Here is an 18,657-nt window from a genome sequence, read left to right as displayed (position 1 = left end):
GCTCTGCACGCTCTTCATTGGGCCACGAGCAGTCTGCGAAGAGGAAGACGATCAGAGTGACTACAGGGCCCCGTTCTCCCCCAGATACACGTTCGATGCAGCAAGGAGTACGGCCAGAACGGGCGTGTGGGTAACTATGGCAAATTCAAGAAGAAGAAGACTTCTACAGAATGTGACAGAGAGACCTAAAAAGCTGGTATCACCCAAAACCAATCACCAGACAGGACCGTATCTGTCAGCCCTCCTTTCTGCTTCCATCCAGATTTTGGCCAAGACCATGCCTTTGTTTCAACCACTGATCCAGAAAGGGGATAAACTGCTTTCAGAAAAAAACATCTAGAAGGCACACCACTTCCTAATATCCCCCCACCATCTGAAAGGCACACCACTTCCTAACACCCCCGCCAGCCATCTAAAAGTTGCTACGCCTGAGGAGGCCCAAGCCCCAAGGGATCACTCCCCAGCTTTCAGCATCATGCCCTTGTCCCTAGAAGTCACCCAACACCTCACTGCCACTGAGCCCAGGCAGCTGGCCAGAGGCAGCCACAGGCCAGCCCTGCCACAGCCATGCTCTTCAGGGAAGTGAAATGAGGGCCTCATGCTCACATACAAAAAGCAATCACTCCCTAAGCAATTCTGAACATTCTCTACAACTGATTCTTTTCCCAAGTTTCCCTCCAAAAGCTGTTATAATTTTTTATTATTATTACCGAAAGGCAGAGGGAGGACAGAGATTTTTCTATCCACTGCTCACTCCTTAGGACAATACGCAGGGCTAGGACAAGCCAACGCCCAGACCTGGAACTCCCATGCAGGTGACAGGGACTCCAGTTCTCCAGCCATCACCTGCTGGAGGCTTTAGCAGGAGGCTGGAAAGGCACCAGCAGAGGCGGGCCTCAATCCAGGGACTCAGAGGACACGGGCATCCCAAGCAGACACCTGACGGCCACAGCACCCACACACCTCTCTCTCCTTTTTTTTTTTTTTCAGATTTTTTTTAAATGAAAAGTCAGATTTACAGAGAGAAGGAGAAGCAGAGATGAAAATGTTCTGTCTGCTGATTCACTACTCAAATAGCTGCAACATCCGTGGCTAAGCTGATCCGAAGCCAGGAACCAGGAGTTCCTCCAGGTCCTTCACACAGATGCAGGGTCCCAAGGCTTTAGGCCGTCTGCTGCTGCTTCCCCAGGCCACAAGCAGGAGCTGGATGGGAAGTGGAGCAACTGGTGTATGAACGAGGGCCCATATAGGATCCCAGCAGACGCAAGGTGTGTGTATATATTCTTTATATAGATGCATTTAATTTTATTTACTTGTTTATTTCAAAACCAGTAACAGAGAGGGGGGAGAGAGATCTTCCATTTCCCGGTTCATTCACTATTGTGGCCATTTCCTAAATGGCAGTAATAGCCAAGGCCGCAGCGACCTGCAGCCAGGGACCACCTATGTGGCAGGGCCCGAGTCCCTGGACCAGCACCTGCTTGTCTGCCCGGGCATGGCGGGGAGCTGTACTGGAAGCAAAGCAACCAGGATCAGAACAAGCAGATCAGAACAAGCACCCCGCCACGGGACGTGTGTGTCACAAGCTGTGTTTGACAGTGACAGCTGCCATGTTTATGCTCATCGTTAGACATCTTGGGATAGCATTTCTGTCCTCAATGTACGAGGAAGGAAAGAGAAAACACGTCAGTTGCTCTGGGCCACGAGGCTAGCAGGAGGCGAAGGAATGAAATGTGAACTCAGATCTGCCCACCTCCAAAGCCCGATGCTTAAAGCTGACCTGAAGCTAACGCGGCTTAAGCATGATGGCACGGTACCCTGTCACAGAAGGCAACACGCACGCTGCCAAGTCAGCCTACCTACTCCAGGCCAAAAACCGTATGACGCCTGCAGCTACATTAAAATATATTAGGATACTGGGCCCAGCACGATGGCCTAGTGGCTAAATCCTCATTTTGTGTGTGCCGAGATCCTAAATGGGCACTGGTTTGTGTCCCAGCTGCTCCACTTCCCATCCAGCTCCCTGCCTGTGGCCTGGGAAACCAACTGAGGATGGTCCAAAAGTCTTGGAACCCAGCACCCTTGTGAGAGACCTGGAAGAAGTTCCTGGCTTCTGGCTTTGGATCGGCGCAGCACCAGGCATTGCAGTCACTTGGGGAGTGAATCACTGGACAGAAGATCTTCCTCTCTATCTCTTCTCCTCTCTGTAAATCTGACTTTGCAATAAAAATAAAAAATAAATCTTAAAAAAAATAATGCAGCTCACACAATCAAGTGTTCTGTTGTTACACTTGATTTCTTTTCAACAAAGTTGCTACCTACCTACCCTCAGCTAACTGAGAGTAGCTTGTCTTCCCTGTGTTCTGAAGACAAGAATGCCAGATCTAGTCCTGCAGTCCCAGGCAGTCCAGAGCAAAGCAGCCGGAGCTCGGCCACAGCTCAACCCTGAAGCGTGGTCACAGGGCCAATCAGCTTGTGTGTCAGTCTGAGTGCACTTTAGCCAGAAAGCCCAGCCCCTGCAGCCTGCTCTTTCCAAGATGCTTTACACAAGATGATATTCAAAAATACATGAGAACAGTTTTACAGAGACACTTAAAGTTCTACTGCTGGGGCAGGTGCTGTGGCAGAGCAGATTAAGCTTCTGATTACTGCACTGGTGCCCCACAGGGCCACTGGCTGGAGTCCTGACTGCTCCACTTCCCAGCCAGCTCCCTGCTAATGTGCCTGGAAAAGAAGTGGAGGCTGGTCCACATGCTTGGGCCCCTGCACCCACATGGCAGACCCAGAAGCTCCCAGTTCCTGGCTTCAGGCCAGCCCAGCTCTGGTCACTGTAATCATTTGGGGAGAAAAGCAGTGGATGGAAGATCTGCGCCTCCTCCCTCTCCCATTCCCATAACTGCCTTTTGAATAAATAAACTTCTAAAAAAATTCTGCTTAACCACATTTTTAATCCCCAGGAAAAATATAAATACTGGATTTCTTAAACAACAACAACAAAAAACCCATTTATTTTTAATCGTGAAGACAGATTTACAGAATAAAGGAGAAACAACAGAACTCTTCCATCTGCTGGTTCACTCCCAAATGGTTGCAATGGCTGGAGCTGAGCCAATCCAAAGCCAGGAGCCAGGAGCTTCTGCCAGGTCTCCCACGTAGATGCAGGGTCCCAGGGCTTTGGGCCATTCTCGACTGCTTTCCCAGGCCACAAGCAGGGAGCTGGATGGGAAGCGGAGCAGTGGGGACATAAACTGGTGCCCAGACAGCATGCCAGCAGTTGGAGGTGGAGGATTAGCCAGCTGAGCCATCACACCAGCCCCTAATTCTTGGATCTGGAGCTTTTCATTCCTGTTAAGTTCAAGCACCTGACACCCCAAAAAGCCTTCATGAGATTTATGTCACAAGCTTTTAGAATCACTGCCCTGAGCAGAATTCTCTTTTCTTTCTAAATTTAAACAGGTCCTGAGGGTTTATACTAAGCCTAGGGTACTAGATAGGAAAGATAACTTAGCAAATGCAAAGATTCCACGAGTTCTAGTAGAAAAATGGACGTGGTTTGCTGGCGCCCAAGGAGGGAGTAGACCAACCTGGCTGCAACAGAAGGCTCAGGAGACACAGCTGCCTTAAACACCTTCCACAAATGAACAAGACCGGCTGGGGATTGTCAGCAAACTCAAGCGGCCAGTTACAGCCACGACAACCTCTTCTCCACTATGGATGCAACCTGCTACAGAGCATAACAGAAGTCAGAAGACAATAACTGTGTTGAGCAACTTCTGCACCCAACACGCTCATGCAACACTCCACTGAGTTTGGCCTTCTGATCAGTGGCTGCATGCACAACACGGTGCCACAGATAATGCGATTCCTACTGGGGTGCAGAACCTTCAACATCTGCTTCCTGCCCCCAAGCCTACAGCCCGGCCTGTCACCGACCTCAGCAAAGGGCGGCACGGCCATCTAAAGCCAGCAGGCGGCTGGCGTCCCTGCCTCTTCCAACACTCCAGACTTACACGGGCTGCTTTGGTATCACCCCGGTGCAAGCCACTGTCATCTTCCTCCTGGTGACAAGGGAGAAACAGCCTGCCCTGCAATTCACTCACCAAGACACCTCTGCTTCTCACACGCAGGAAAGCTCGTCCTTGCCCAGAGCCCTGCACTTGCTGCTCCCTTTTCGCCAGGAAACTTCTTTCATCGGAGGTCTGCTCAGCACATCACGCTGAGAATTCAGCTGTCAGCCAAGGGGCTGCTGCTCAGCAACTCTAAAATACACTCCTATTTCTTTGTCTTGGCTTTTTAAGATGTACCTACTTATGGGCCCTGCACGGTAGCCTAGTTGCTAAAGTCCTTGCCTTGTACACCTCAGGATCCCACATGGGCACCAGTTCACAACCTGGCAGCCCTGCTCCACTTCCCATCCAGCTCCCTGCCTGTGGCCTGGGAAAGCAGTCAAGGACGGCCCAAAGCCTTGGGACCCTGCACCCACATGGGAGACCTGGAAGAAGCTCCTGGCTCCTGGCTTCGGATCAGCTCAGTTATAGCCACTGCAGCCACTTGGGGAGTGAATCAGTGGATGGAAAATCTTCCCCTCTGTCTCTCCTCCTCTCTGTATATCTGACTTTCCAATAAAAATAAACATTTAAAAAAATTTTCCCTACTTATTTGAAAGTGAGAGAGGGAGAGCTACAGAGGCCTCCTCCATCTACTGGTTGACTCCCCAGATGGTCCTAACAGTCAGGAATGGGCTAGACCAAAGCCATGAGCCTGTGACTCCAGGCTAGGTCTCTGACAGCGGTGCACGAGCCAGAGAGCCTGGATCACCTTCCTCTGCTCTCCCAGGAGCATCAAGGGACCAGAGGCAAACCAACCAGGACTCAAACCAACACTGTGTTGCAGATGGCAGCTCACTTTTAACCCAGAAGAAACTTTGTAATCATTAGGAACCCTGGACCAGGTTGAAACTCCACAACTGGTCATCAGAGGGAACACTGATGATCTCAACAGGCATATAAAGTTTCGTCTCCCGCTCCATACTCCGTGGACTCAGCAGCATGCCTGGCATCCCCAGCAACTACACGATCATGTCGCTACCATGACATCAACCCAAAATACATCAGAAGGCTGAACAAGAAACTTAGGTGGAAGATTCAAATTAATGAATATGTGAATGTTCAAATAAGGTAAAATACCCTAGATGAAACATCCAAGTTGAAACTCTGCCAGTTTAAGTATAAAATGTTGGAACCAAAACTTTGATATAGTGGGTTAGTCTCCACCTTCATTACCAGCATCCCACATGGGCACTGGTTCAAGCCCTGGCTGCTCCACTTCCCATCCAGCTCCCTGCCTGTGGCCTGGGAAAGCAGCTGAGGATGGCCTAAAGCCTTGGGACCCTGCACCCTCGTGAGAGACCTGGAAGAAGCTCCTGGTTTCAGATCAGGTCAGCTCTGGACACTGCAACCATTTGGGCAGTGATCCAGCAGACGGAATAACTGTGTGTGTGTCCTTCTCTTTGTAACTCAGCCTTTAAACAAAAAAATTACATAAACCTTTTGTTTTCTAAAACCTATAAAACAGGGGGTGCCAGCACAATGGCTCAAGTAGTTAATCCTCTGCCTGCAAGTGCTGGCATCCCATAGGGGCACTGGCTCATGTCCCAGCTGCTCCAACTCCCATCCAACTCCCTGCTTGTGGCCTGGCGGGTGGGGCAGTCGAGGACAGCCCGGGGTCTTGGAACCCTGCACTTGTGTGGGAGATCCAGAGGAGGCTTCTGGCTTTGGTTGGCTGAGTTCTGGCCATTGCGGCCACTTGAGAAATGGATCAGTGAAAGGAGGATCTTCCTCAGTGTCTCTCCTCTTCTCTGTGCATCTGACTTTCCAAGAAAAAAAAGTCTTTAAAAAAATATGTTATAAAACATGGGCCCAGCATGGTAGCCTAGAGGCTGAAGTCCTCACCTTGCATGCGCCAGGATCCCATATGGGTATCCCGGTGGCCCTGCTTCCCATCCAGCTCCCTGCCTGTGGTCTGGGAAAGCAGTCGAGGACAGCCCAAAGCCTTGGGACCCTGCACCCACATGGGAGACCCAAAAGATACTCCAGGCTCCTGGCTTCGGATTGGCTTAGCTCTGGCCCTTGTGGTCTCTTGGGGAGTGAATCAGTGGACAGAAGATCTTCCTCTCTGTCTCGCCACCTTTCTGTATATCTCACTTTCCAATAAAAACAAATAAATCTTTAAAAAAATATGTCACAAAGTGTTTACTTTTTTACAAAAATAAAAAGTTTCCATTATAGTGGTGAATGTGATTTATCTTTAGAACAGAAGGAGGGCAGGTGTTGAGCGCAGTCGCTGAGGTGCCACGTTGGACACTCCAGGTCCCAGCCCAGCTCCGCCCCAGGTCCCAGCCCAGCTCCGCCCCAGGTCCCAGCCCAGCTCCGCCCCAGGTCCCAGCCTCCTGATAACACAGACCCTGGGAGGCAGGGGATGCTGACTGACAAGCGTGTGGGCAGAGCTCCCCGTGCTGCTGCTGGCTTGGCCCAGTGTGAGGCTACCATGGGCATCTCACAGGTCTAGCTCTTGTGTCTTTCAAATAAATAAAAACAAGTAAGTGGTTTTAAAGAAGTACAAAAAAGTATATTAACAAATATATTAACAGATTATAATAATAGTAAGAGTAGTTGGAAAAATCTACAAATAATAGTTGGGCTCTGAGCCAATGTTTATAATTTTTTAAAAAAAAACACCTTTTGTCACTGTAGATTTTTTTTAAGATTCATTTTATTTTTATTGGAAAGTCAGATATACAGAGAGGAGGAAAGACGGGAAGATCTGCCATCTGATGGTTCACTCCCCAAGTGACCACAATGGCTGGAGCTGAGCCAATCCGAAGCCAGGAGCCAGGAACCTCTTCTAGGTCTCCCACGCGGGTTCAGGGTCCCAAGGCTTTGGGCCGTCCTGTACAAGCAGGGAGCTGGATGAGAAGCGGGACCACCGGGATGAGAACCGGCACCCATATGGGATCCTGGCGCGTGCAAGGAGAGGACTTTATCCACTATGCTATCGTGCTGAGCCCTCAATGTTTATAAAATTTAAGTAATTCAGGGCTACTTACACAGAAATTAAATACCTTAATTCTAACTGCTATAAAATTGTTTTTGAAGCATTCGTTACAAACAAAATAATCTTTATATAAGTACATTTGATTTGTAGGCTTTGTGGTCTGCCTTGGTGGCATAACAAGTTACGTGACCACCTGCGACAGCCAGCATCCCAGGTGGGCGCCAGTCCGGGTACCAGCTGCTCCACTTCCCATCCAGCTCCCTGCTGAGGTGTCTGGGAAGGCAGCGGAGGATGGCCAGAGCATGTGTGTCCCTTCCAAATAAACTAAAAATGAATTTTGCCTTGGGACCCTGCACCCACGCGGGAGACCCACTCCTGGCCCCAGGCTTCAGACTGGTCCAGCTCCACCCGCTGCGACCTCCTGGGGAGGGAACCAACGGATTCAAAAGCTCTTGCTCTGTGTCTCCTTCTCTAGAAATCTGACTTTGCAATAAATAAATAAATAAATCTTAGAATAAAAATAAAGCTTTAAAAACCATCACTTATTTTTTGAAAAAGAAACAGCCAATATTTGGAGGTAAATTTGTAAGGACAAATTTAAACTGTCAGCTCTGTAACCTCATATTAAATCAAAATAATTTTCATACAAGCATTTGTATTGGTCAACAATATCCATGATATAATCATCTTGAGGTTAACTGAGGTTAAAGAGAGCAAAAAGAATAATAAGAACAAAAATGAAATGACCAAAAAAAAGCCACTTTGTGCTCAGTAATAACATTTCAAACTAGACTTTGCAAAAACTCTAAGGCAATTTCTTACAGTTTCTAATCTCAAGAGCGCAGATCAGCAGTTTGCAGTAGTAACAAAGGTGACAACGGTGGGGCCTCGCCAGCTATGGCTCCGGTGCCCTCTAGTAAACCACCCACCAGACACGTCCCTGAGTTCTGCCTTGTCCACTGAGGCTGCGTGTGCCAGCTGTCAAGGACGGCAGCTTACTGCACTCACAAAGTGCCTTTGCTACGCTAAAGTTTCAGTTTTAAAATCTGACCACTTCGGGCGGGTGTGGTACTACAGTGGGCTAAGCCTCAGCCTGCAGTGCCAGCATCTCACATGGGCACCAGTTTGAATCCCAGCTGTTCCATTTCTGATCCAGCTCCCTGCTGGTGGCCTGGGAGAGCAGTGGAGGATGGCCACGTGTCTAGGTCCCAGCACCCACATGGGAGACCCAGAAACTCCAGGTTCACAGCTTTGGACCAACTCAGCTCTGGCCACTGTGGCCAAGAGGAGAGTGAACCAGGGAACAGAAGATTTCTTTGTCACTGTCTCTCCTCCTCTGTAACTGCTTCACATACAAATGAATCTTTAAAAAATAAAATCTGACTATTAAAATGTAACAGACTCCTAACTGTGCAACACTGATCAGTAACTGCTGAGGCTCAGTGTCACACCCCAGGGCTTCCACACCACACGGCACGCCTGCCCATACAACTGGAATCACACCTCACGGCACGCCTGTCCGTGCATCTGGAATCACACCTCACGGCACGACTGCCCGTGCAACTGGAATCACACCTCACGGCACGCCTGCCCGTGCATCTGGAATCACACCTCACGGCACGCCTGCCCATACAACTGGAATCACACCTCACGGCACGCCTGTCCGTGCATCTGGAATCACACCTGACAGCACGCCTGCCCGTGCTTCTGGAATCACACCTGACGGCACGCCTGCCCGTGCTTCTGGAATCACACCTGACGGCACGCCTGCCCGTGCTTCTGGAATCACACCTGACGGCACGCCTGCCCGTGCTTCTGGAATCACACCTCACGGCACGCCTGCCCGTGCTTCTGGAATCACACCTCACGGCACGCCTGCCCGTGCTTCTGGAATCACACCTCACGGCACGCCTGCCCGTGCTTCTGGAATCACACTTCAGGGATGAACTGAGTCCTGAGACTCAGATCCACAAAAACGCCACTGCTTCAGTTTGTACAAGGTACCTGCTGTAGGACTTCTTCAACTCCTAAAACCCTCTTTGGCATTAATTTATATGTCCCCACATAACTTAGGACAGTGCGCAGACACAGCCATATTGAGCTGGGGGTGGGAGTGGATCCTGGCCCAGGAAGTACCCGAGAATCACCCAGGAAGTCTAAAATCCTGCAGCCCAGGCCCCCGCGCAGAGCTCCCAGGGCGAGGTGCAGCCAGCACTTCCGGCCTGTGTTTTTAAGGCGCAGCCAGGGTCACGAGCTGCATAGCTAACTGACCTGCTCCAGTAAGCTGATTCTGGCATCTAAACCAAACTCTGCTGCCAGGAAGGAGGGCTGCTGCCACACCCCCAACAGCAGGCACGTGACCTTCGGAAAACTCTGACGTCGTCAGGACGCTGGGGACACACCACAGGGAAGACAGCCAGGAGGGTATGTAAAGTGTGGCCGGCATACAGCACAGGGCCTGGCACTAAGCAAGGGGCACCTCATCAGGGACTGGAGGACTTCCAGCCACAGACAGCCCGGTTCCTGGCAGGATGCTACAACCACACATGTGGAATCCCTAAATGTCAACAAGCATGAGAATACAAACGTGGAGAAGAGGGGCACCCTCCACCACTCCCCCACCTTTGGGTGGCTGGCTCACCTGCTCGGTGGACAGCTGGCACTTCGGTTTCCAGGGCTGTCACTCTGGGGTCTTTCATGGTCCCTGGGGGCACAAAGCACACACATAGGTAAGCAACAGTCTCATGGCCAGTAAACATGGAGCGCAGATGGCAGCTGAAAGCTCACGCGGCACAAACTCCTTCCTGTCGACCTCTGAGAGGAGACTACGGGGCTCCCACTGAGACAGACACCAACACCCACACACCCACCATCAGCAACGTGCCTCTATTTGCATTTCTCAACAGCCGGTGGCTGGAAGAACCTCAAGATTTTGCTGAACTTGAAAACAGATGGACAGAATGAGCTCTAGAATAAGAGTTCCTGGCTCTGTCGCTTTTAATGTTACCTTGGGATACTTCATGTAAGTCTGTATGTCCAACCTCAAGTCACTTCCTCTGTAAAGTGAGACTAAAACAGCTCTGGCCCAAGCAGGCTGCGCGCAGACTAGGTGAGGTGTGTGTCCAGAGGCTCTGGGCAGAGCGGGGGCCGCAGTCACTACCCCAGGCGCTGCCACATGCACCCAGCCAGCCTGCATCACCTCCTCACTGGCGCCTGCCCTCCTCGCTGCCATTCAGCTGCTCAACCGAGCCACACCGCTTCCCATCCGGGACACACGTCTGCTGTCCCTGGGCCTCAGAGACACCACCTCAGCTAACTCTCCTTCGATAACGTGTTCATCAGGGAAGCCTTCCTCAGCCTCTGCCCCCCACGCCCAGCCCCTAGGCAAGGTCACGCCCTCTGAGACCCCCTGGGCAGCCTGTATTTTTTGTGTGGTTAATCACCATCCCCTCCCACACCCTGCAGCTGGCCCCCTGCTCTTTCTCCAGCAGCCACCATGGCATCCGACACTTAGTGACCAGGAGTTAGAAAACTTCGTTAACTTCATGCACAAGGCAAATTGTGCCTTCGAACCGCACAGTCTAAGGCTACTGCTTCTACAGTAAAGACATACAACATTTAATTATTTCTCTACTTTCTTCCTCTTTTTTTTACTGTCCAAATTAATTTATAGTAAATATTCATGATAAATATGAATATTAAAGACATTCCAGTTTGCTTTCAAAATACATACCCCTCCGCTACATGGAGGTACAATCTGATCAGATTGCAAACTGCACGAGGGCAACAGCTATTCATCTGGTCTGGCACCTGCTCAGGTCAGCCAAGATCTCAGCACAGCTTTGGCGGCCACTCCAGGATAGCACACAGAGTGTGGACACAGAGCCTCATGCATTTCACCACACTGACCACAGAAAAGCCCGGACACACGATCCGAAACACACTCCTAGTCAAAGTCACACTGGTGGATTGAGCAAGTCTCCAGCTAGTAAAATCTCTTGCTCCAGACAACAGACCCTGTTTCGTGGTGGAACACAGACAGGGCTCCCACACCACCAGCACCTGCCGGTGCCACAGGTCGAATGGCCCTGCAGAGAGGCCGTCCTGACCCTCCTAATTCCAGCTGTTAGTATAGCAAGTCAGATTTCCTCTTGCCATCAGTCCCAGTCAGATCTCTGACCTGAAATCAACATCTAAAGCCGAACACTAACACTTCAAACTTCTTCATCACATAGTCAAAACAAACAAACCAAAAGGGCCCGTGACTAAAGCAGCAGCGCCATCATGCTCACTTGGACAAGGGCATTGGCCATTCCCTGCTCCATTACCCTGAAATCCCATCCTGCACTCCACGAAGGGTGACACCTGCCAGAACCCCCATTTTCATCCTCAAAAGCCAAGCCATGGAATATGTGGCTCCCACACCTGGCATTTCCTGGAGAGAAGTTCCAGCTCAGGCAGCAGTCTCACCTCACACAGGCCTGTGGCCCGGTAGGCCAGCTCTCCAAACAGCCACAGAGGGCAGGCTGGAGGTCAAGCAGGAGGAGGGCAGGGCAATCTGCTTCCATTGAATTCCATCTGAACAGACTTCAGCCAAGACTGTGACTATGCTGGGCTGCGGCTGGCAGGACCCTGGGGGAGTTCTGTGCTGACCTCAGGCCTAGACAGGATGCCTCATGAGCTGAGTCAGGCTCGGGAGCTAGGACCCTCTTTGTAAAGCATTGTACCCAAAATGGGCTAAAACTAACCCCAAGACTTCTCTGCACTAGGAAATACCTGAATTCACACTAAATCACCTAAGACAATTTTGTGAGTTAACTCGAATTTAAGAAACAAATAGACATATTTTAAATATATATATTTATATATTTATAAATATAAATATATTTATAAATATAGATAGATAGATAGATAGATATTTTTTTTAATTTGGGGGCCAGCACAATGGTTCAATGGCTAAATCCTCACCTGCAAGTGCTGAGGTCCCATAGGACACCAGTACATGTCCTGGCTGCTCCACTCCCCATCCAGCTCCCCGCCCACGGCCTGGGAAAGCAGCAGAGGCTGGTCGAAAGCCTTGGGACCCTGCAACATGTGGAAGACCCTGAGGAAGCTCTTGGCTTCAGATCAGCTCAGCTCTGGTCGCTGCGGCCATTTGGAGGGTTAACCAGCAAATGGAGGATCTTGTTCTGTCTCTCTTCTCTCCATAAATCTGATCTGCCTTTCTGACGGGCAGAGAGCTCCCACCTGTTGGGACATTCCCCTAATGCTCACAATAGCCAAACTGGACCAGGCCAAAGCCAGGAGCCAGAAGCTCAAGCAGGTTCTCCCATACTGACAGGGACCTAACTGAGGCATCACTTGTCCCTCAGCATCCTGGAGTCAGGACCCAAACACAGGTACTCTAGGATGGTACCCAAGTGCCTTAACAGCATTCATAAACCACAGTGCATCTGAACCACCTGTCACTGCTTCCTTAGGTTCACATGTTTATCATTAAAAATTCAAAGATGGGCTCAGTGCAGTAGTCTAGCGGCTAAAGTCCTTGCCTTGTACGCCAGGATCCCATATGGGCACCGGTTCTAACCCTGGCAGTTCCACTTCCCATCCAGCTCCCTGCCTGTGGCCTGGGAAAGCAGTGGAGGACGGCCCAAAGCCTTGGGACCCTGCACCCGTGTGGGAGACCCAGAAGAAGCTCCTGGCATTGGATCAGCTCAGCTCCGGCTGTTGCAGCTGCTTGGGGAGTGAATCGTCGGACGGAAGATCTTCCTCTCTGTCTCTCCTCCTCTCTGTATATCTGCCTTTGCAATAAAAATAAATAAATCTTAAAAAAAATCCAAAGTTGCTTAAGACGCAGGCCCAGGCAGGGGCGTACAGGCACAGCCCAGGCGGGGAAGGTGTGTTACCATGCGTGTCGGTGCTCAGCTCTGACTCGAGGACTCCCCAGAGATTTCCCAGAGCAACATTCTGGACAGTGAAGCACAGTATCACCTTCAGCACAAATGCATCTAAAACGAGTTAGAAACTGCATCGGAAAAGAGACTTTCTCTACTTCTCTATCAGTTCATAGAAGAAAAAGAAAGAACAATGCTACTGCCCAAAGAATGTGTAAGTAAAGCAGCTGAGAGCCAGGTACACCCAAACACGCATGCCCGTGAGACACCCAGGCTCAGGGTCCCAGGACGAGCAGCAGCGCCCTAAACTGCCGGGGTTCCCACTCCAAGGCTCTGGGGGAGCTCTGAAGGACAGTATGCCAAAGTCGGTGCCCCTGTCCGAGCACACAGTGTCTGGCGACTTGCCCAGGGCTGGAGCCCGCTTCCGGCCAGGCACTTCCTCGCTTTAAGTGATGCTCAGGTTAAGACATTCTATAAACATGAACAAAACTGTTCATCCAGGAAATACAGACCAAGAACGATGCCATGTGGGCTTCAAAAGATCCAGAAACCATTTCCCCCCAAGGAATAGCAGCAGGTTGCTTTGGATTTCACACGGGAAGGACCGAGGGACAAACACTTGAGGGGAGAAGCGCAGGCGGCTGCTGGCCGAGGCGCCCATGCCACGGGCACAGGCACATCTGAGGACCTGGGAGAAAGCTGAACTCACTAGCTTCACTGCGTCTCTGAATACAGAGAGTAGTTTGTGGGGTCCTTTGAGCCGACTCTGATGCCCCCCAAAGATTAAGCACGACTAGGCTAAGTAAGGAGAAAACCAGAAACAGGCATCCTTTCACTTTCACATCTACTTTGATGCTCAGAAGGCAAAAACGAATCCTTCAGCAAGCCTGGAAAAAGTGTGGTGGGACTCTGCCGGGTGCTAGGCGCCGGTGCAGAGCGCATGCCCAATGCTTGGCGCCGGCGCAGGACGCATGCCAGGCCTGAGCCCTCAGCAGGGCTCAGCCCCAGCTGCTTCTGTGTGTGTGTGTGTGTGTGTGTGTGTGTAAAACACGGCACCTCATTCACAAAATGATTTATTACACAAACACCTAAGTCTACCTTTAACAGACTTGGCCATCTCCTACCTACTGGTTTAAAAGAAACGAGAATTTTGAAAAATATTTCTTTCTTTACTCACACGTTTGTTTATTTCAAAGGTGGGCAGGACAGGTAGCAGGAACAAAAAGGACAGAGAAGAGCCCTAGGGGGGCCATGGTTTCCGGCAGATTCTCAGAGGAAAACTGGGGGTCGCCCGTCCCCTCTGAGACCCCCCTGACCTGCAAGGTATTCCATGAGCTCAACAGGACAGGCAGCTCACCAAGGTGGAAGACTCAACATTTGGAGGCAACCAAACAGGGCTCACACCTGGTCAGACCTTACCCCACCGACTTCAAGTCCCTAAGTCGTCCTGCACCTTCAAAGCTAGGAGAAGAGTTTAAGATCAGACAGGCAGATACTCAGCACAAGTACCCAATAAATGTAAACTTCATTGTAACAATTTTAACAAAATGTACCGCTGGGTACACAATGTGTAGCAATCTCTCCATGAACAGTTGGTATTTGCAACACTGATAAAGTCATTCTCAAATTCAAAACAGATACACATCAAGTGTCTTACTGTGTTCCATGAATGACTCCAAGTGGCACAGGGCTTCCTGAAGGCTCCGGCCTCTGCCCTTGGCGATCTTATCCCATCAGCAGCACAAGGCCAACACTCTGGTACCTGCTGTCACTGTATTCACTTCAGAAAGGACCTGTGAGAAGCGGCCAAGGTCTTGGCTGCTTGCTACCTAGGATGTGGGTTCAAGGCTGGGCACACGCTTCTGACTCAGCTCCCTGCCTGTGACCTTGCAAAGCTGGGCGGTGCTGCACCTATGTGGGCGTTGCACCCACGTGGGAGACCAGACCGAGTTCCAGGTTCCTGGCTCTCTGCTCAGGCCAGCCCTGACTGTTATGACCATGTACGGAGTGAACCACAAGACAGAAGATCTTGCTTTGTCTTTCTAATGAAAACATGCTAAGGAAAGGAAAAGGAAAAGGAAAAGCAAAAGGAAAAGGCAGGGAAAGGAAGGAAGGTCTGGGCTGAGTTTCGGCCAGTAGTGATCATGACACTCAAGACACGCTGCTCATTTTCTTTTTCTGTCTTTTAAGAATGTATTTCTATTGAAAAGGCAGATCTTCAGAGGGGAGAGACAGAAAGAAAGATCTTCCATCTGCTGGTTCACTCCAGCAGCTGCAAGGGCCAGAACTGGGCCGATCTGAAGCCAGGAGCCTCCTGGGGTCTCCCACACACGGAAGGGCCCCAAGGCTTTGGGAAGTGGAGAGGCAGGGGGAGGACTGGCCAGCTGAGCCAAAACAAGGCCCAGCACCTTGCTCTCCAGGTGTCAGTCCCTTGCAGCTTAGCACACAGGTTACTGCTCCTTACTACTTGCCAGCATGTAACCAGTGACAAGGGCAGATAGGAGAGGCAAGAACAGGACAAAGCCCTGAGATTTCATATGAATGTGGTTATTTAAAAAGACATTAAATGACTAATTTTAGCAACTATAAACTTCACAGTAAGTCAAACAATCTTATATTGTTGACAGGAGACTTATTTCAGGCCAACTTAAATGGGAAAGAAATATTTCATATAAACCAAATCATGTAAGATAGAAACCATTTGATGATCAGATGTAAAATAACAGCGTTTGTGACTAAAAAGATAAGCATTTTTACTCTGACTGGACATTATACATTGTCCAAAACACCATAAAGTACCCCACAAATAGGTATAATTTTTATGTCTGAAAGGTTAAAAAAAAATAGAAAGTATAGGGACCGGTGCTGCGGCACAGCACATAAAGCTACCACTCCCGGTGCCGGCAGCCCACATGCCACCAGTTCTAGTCCCGGCTGCTCCACTTCCCACCCAGCTCCCTGCCAATACACCTAGGAAAGCAGCAGAGGATGGTCCAAGCGCTTGGGCCCTGCACCAAGTGCAGAAATGGAGGAAGCTCTGAGTTTCTGGCTTCAGCTGGCCGGCCCAGGCTGTAGGGTCATTTAGGAAGCAAACCATCAGATGAAGACTCTCCCCTTAGCCTCTCCTCTCTGTAACTCTGCGCCTGACTCTGCAGAAGCGGAGCTACCAGGGCAAGTCAGCTCCAGATGAGGCTCCCCAGGCCGTCCCACACACCAGAGGCCTGAAGCAGTTTTAAGTAATGACTGTAACAGTTACAAAGTAAAAGGAATCGGCCACATTGACACTTTGAGTCAGTGGCTGTCAACCACCTGGGCACAACACAGCATCCAAACTAAACCTTGTGGGGTGTCCTCAAGATCCACCTTGAGCTCCTGCCAAACACCCCTAACAACCCTCCGCTGTGGCACTGCACTGGCTCTGCAAACTGCACACACAGGTGTGCAGCGGTTCTGGCTGAGCTCACAGGTGAAGCCTGACAGTGAGGAGAGGCCAGCTGAGCACAGGGCTCTGAGGAGGGAAAGGGAGGCTGGCAGCCGCCTTCTAAAAAGCAACTCAGGGACAGACCAAGGGTTTACGACACCAGGAAACACAGAGGTAAAGCATGCTCCTGTCAGCCGCCCTTGCAGAGCTGTGCTTCGGATAAGACAGGAACTTCAGGCCTGGGATCTCTTCCACTTACACCTGGTGGACACAGGCCCTTAGAGGATTCCACTGTTCCCCAGGGCGTCGGCAGAGGAGCAGAGTCATCTGCTCAACGCACAACTGGGCAAGGTGCATTTCCCAACCAAATGCTACATCAGCTTTCACTTTTGCATATCCCAGGTTTACTCAGAAACACTCTGCTTAGGAAACGCAGGTGACTGCCAAGAGATGAGGTTTTCTGAGGCGCCCTTTAATTTACTGCCCCACTTTTGCAGCCTGCTGGATGGAGCTCCAGGTGGACCCTCACACTGTAAGTCAAAGGATCTCAGAGGAGTCTGATTCTATTTTGGTGCCTCCACAGGCTCACCTGACTTAAAGTTCTATTCCTATGCTTCCTATTTAAACAAACAAACAAAAGAAAATCAAGCAAGCATTCTAGGACTTGGTTCTGCAGCAAACACATCATTTTCTAAAGTCCGAACACTCTCTCTCTCTCTCTCTTCTATCCCCCACCCCCGCAAGCGATGAAGTCTTTGCACTTCACGACGGGACACGTGGATCACACCTGTGGGATGGGTCAGACCCTCCTGGGGGGGGGCATGACCTTGCCCATCCCCGCCCCCGACGCTCGGCATCTTCATCGGAGAAGCCTGCAGGTGTCACTAACGGTTACCCCCTCGCCTTTGTGGAGGACCCGACGACCGGCTGCACAGCGCTTCCAGCAGCGCCCCGGGCTCACGGACCGCGCCCCCCCGACGTCGCCACCCCCAGCCCGCAGCAGGCCACACAAAGAGCGGGCTTCATTTCCGACAGGTCCCTCCGACGGCAGGCTGCACGAATGAATGAAGGAGCGCCGGGCCGCGCCGCTGCAGCCGGCCGGCCCCCAGGCACCACCTCGGGCCACTTGCCGGCCGCGGAGCAGCCCTCCCGGGCGCAGCCGGCGCGAGGCACCCGGGAGGCACCGTGCACCTTGCAGCCGGCCGAGTCCGGGGTGCCCCCGAGCGGGCTCCATTCATTCGGCCCCCAGCGCCCCCCGCGCGACCCCTCTCGCCCACTCCCGCACCCAGCTCCTCCCTCCAGCAGCTGGCCGCCCGCCCAGGGGCTCCCCCGACGCCGGGCCCTGCGCGCCCGCGCGTGAACCTGTCACCCCGCCACGTCCCGGGAGGGCGCAGGGGCCGCCCGCACCCCTGCCTGGGCACCGAGGCCCCCGGGGGCGCCAGCTGGGGCGACGTCCCGGCCCAGCCCCCCTCTGCCCCCCAGGGACCGGCCAGTCCCCCCGACGCTCGCCGGGGTCAGCGCGTAAGAAGAGGGAGGGGACGCTCTCCGAATCCCCCCTTCCCCCCGATCCTCTTCCCAGCAAGTGAGCCCCTGGCGCCGGCCCCACCCCCCACGTCCAGAACCTTCGCGACTGGGATCAGGGTGCCAGGGCTGCCCCGAAAAGCTCCGGTGGAAAGGAGAGGGCGACACCCCCATACTCACCCACCGTCTCCTCCCCCTCAGCTGTTTACCTCACAGTTCCTCCAGCCTACAGGGCGCCGCCATCTTGGACGCCCAGCACCTCCCCCTGTGGTGAAACGTCCGCTGCCGGCTGCGCCCTCCGCCACGAAAAAGAGTCCCCGGCAGGGCGCCGCCTCGCCAGCTCGCCCATGCCCGGCCGGGCGCGAGCCTCGGCCCCGCCGCACCGAGCGGGCCTGGCCCCTCATCCCGGACGGTGCCGGCTGCGCCGCCGGGCACACGGGGAGCGTTTTCCAGGGAGGGGGGCGGGGACGGCGGAAGGATCCCGAAAGCAGGTCGCAGAGCGATCTTGTGACTCCGACAGAGGCAGAAAGAAGGCCCGGCGCGGAGGGAGGAGCCACGCGAGGAGCCGAGGGGCGGGCCGGTCACGTGACGGGCCGGCCGGGCGCCGCCGAGAGGCCTCCACCCGCTGGCCCTGGACGGCCGTGGTGGGAGCGCCGGACCTCAGCCCGGCCGGGCGCCGCCGAGACGCGTCCACCCGCTGGCCCTGGACGGCCGTGGTGGGAGCGCCGGACCTCAGCGGTGGGCTTGGGTCGGCCTGAGGGCGCCAAG

The 18,657-nt window shown here is 52.3% G+C and overlaps 1 long non-coding RNA gene across 1 annotated transcript; it reads right to left on the bottom strand.

The window, feature by feature from the left end:
* Nucleotides 1-18,452, bottom strand: LOC131481929 (uncharacterized). The gene is made up of 3 exons (XR_009246656.1): nucleotides 18,099-18,452; nucleotides 9,695-9,757; nucleotides 1-33 (listed from the first exon to the last, which is right to left on the bottom strand). It is a non-coding gene; the product is annotated as an uncharacterized LOC131481929 (long non-coding RNA).
* Nucleotides 18,453-18,657: the final 205 nt, after the last annotated feature.

This window comes from Ochotona princeps, chromosome 14, assembly GCF_030435755.1.
Source record: "Ochotona princeps isolate mOchPri1 chromosome 14, mOchPri1.hap1, whole genome shotgun sequence".
Classification (NCBI taxonomy): Eukaryota; Metazoa; Chordata; class Mammalia; order Lagomorpha; family Ochotonidae; genus Ochotona; species Ochotona princeps.
Note: the sequence above shows the minus strand (reverse complement) of the source record. Positions and strands in the feature narration are given on the sequence as shown.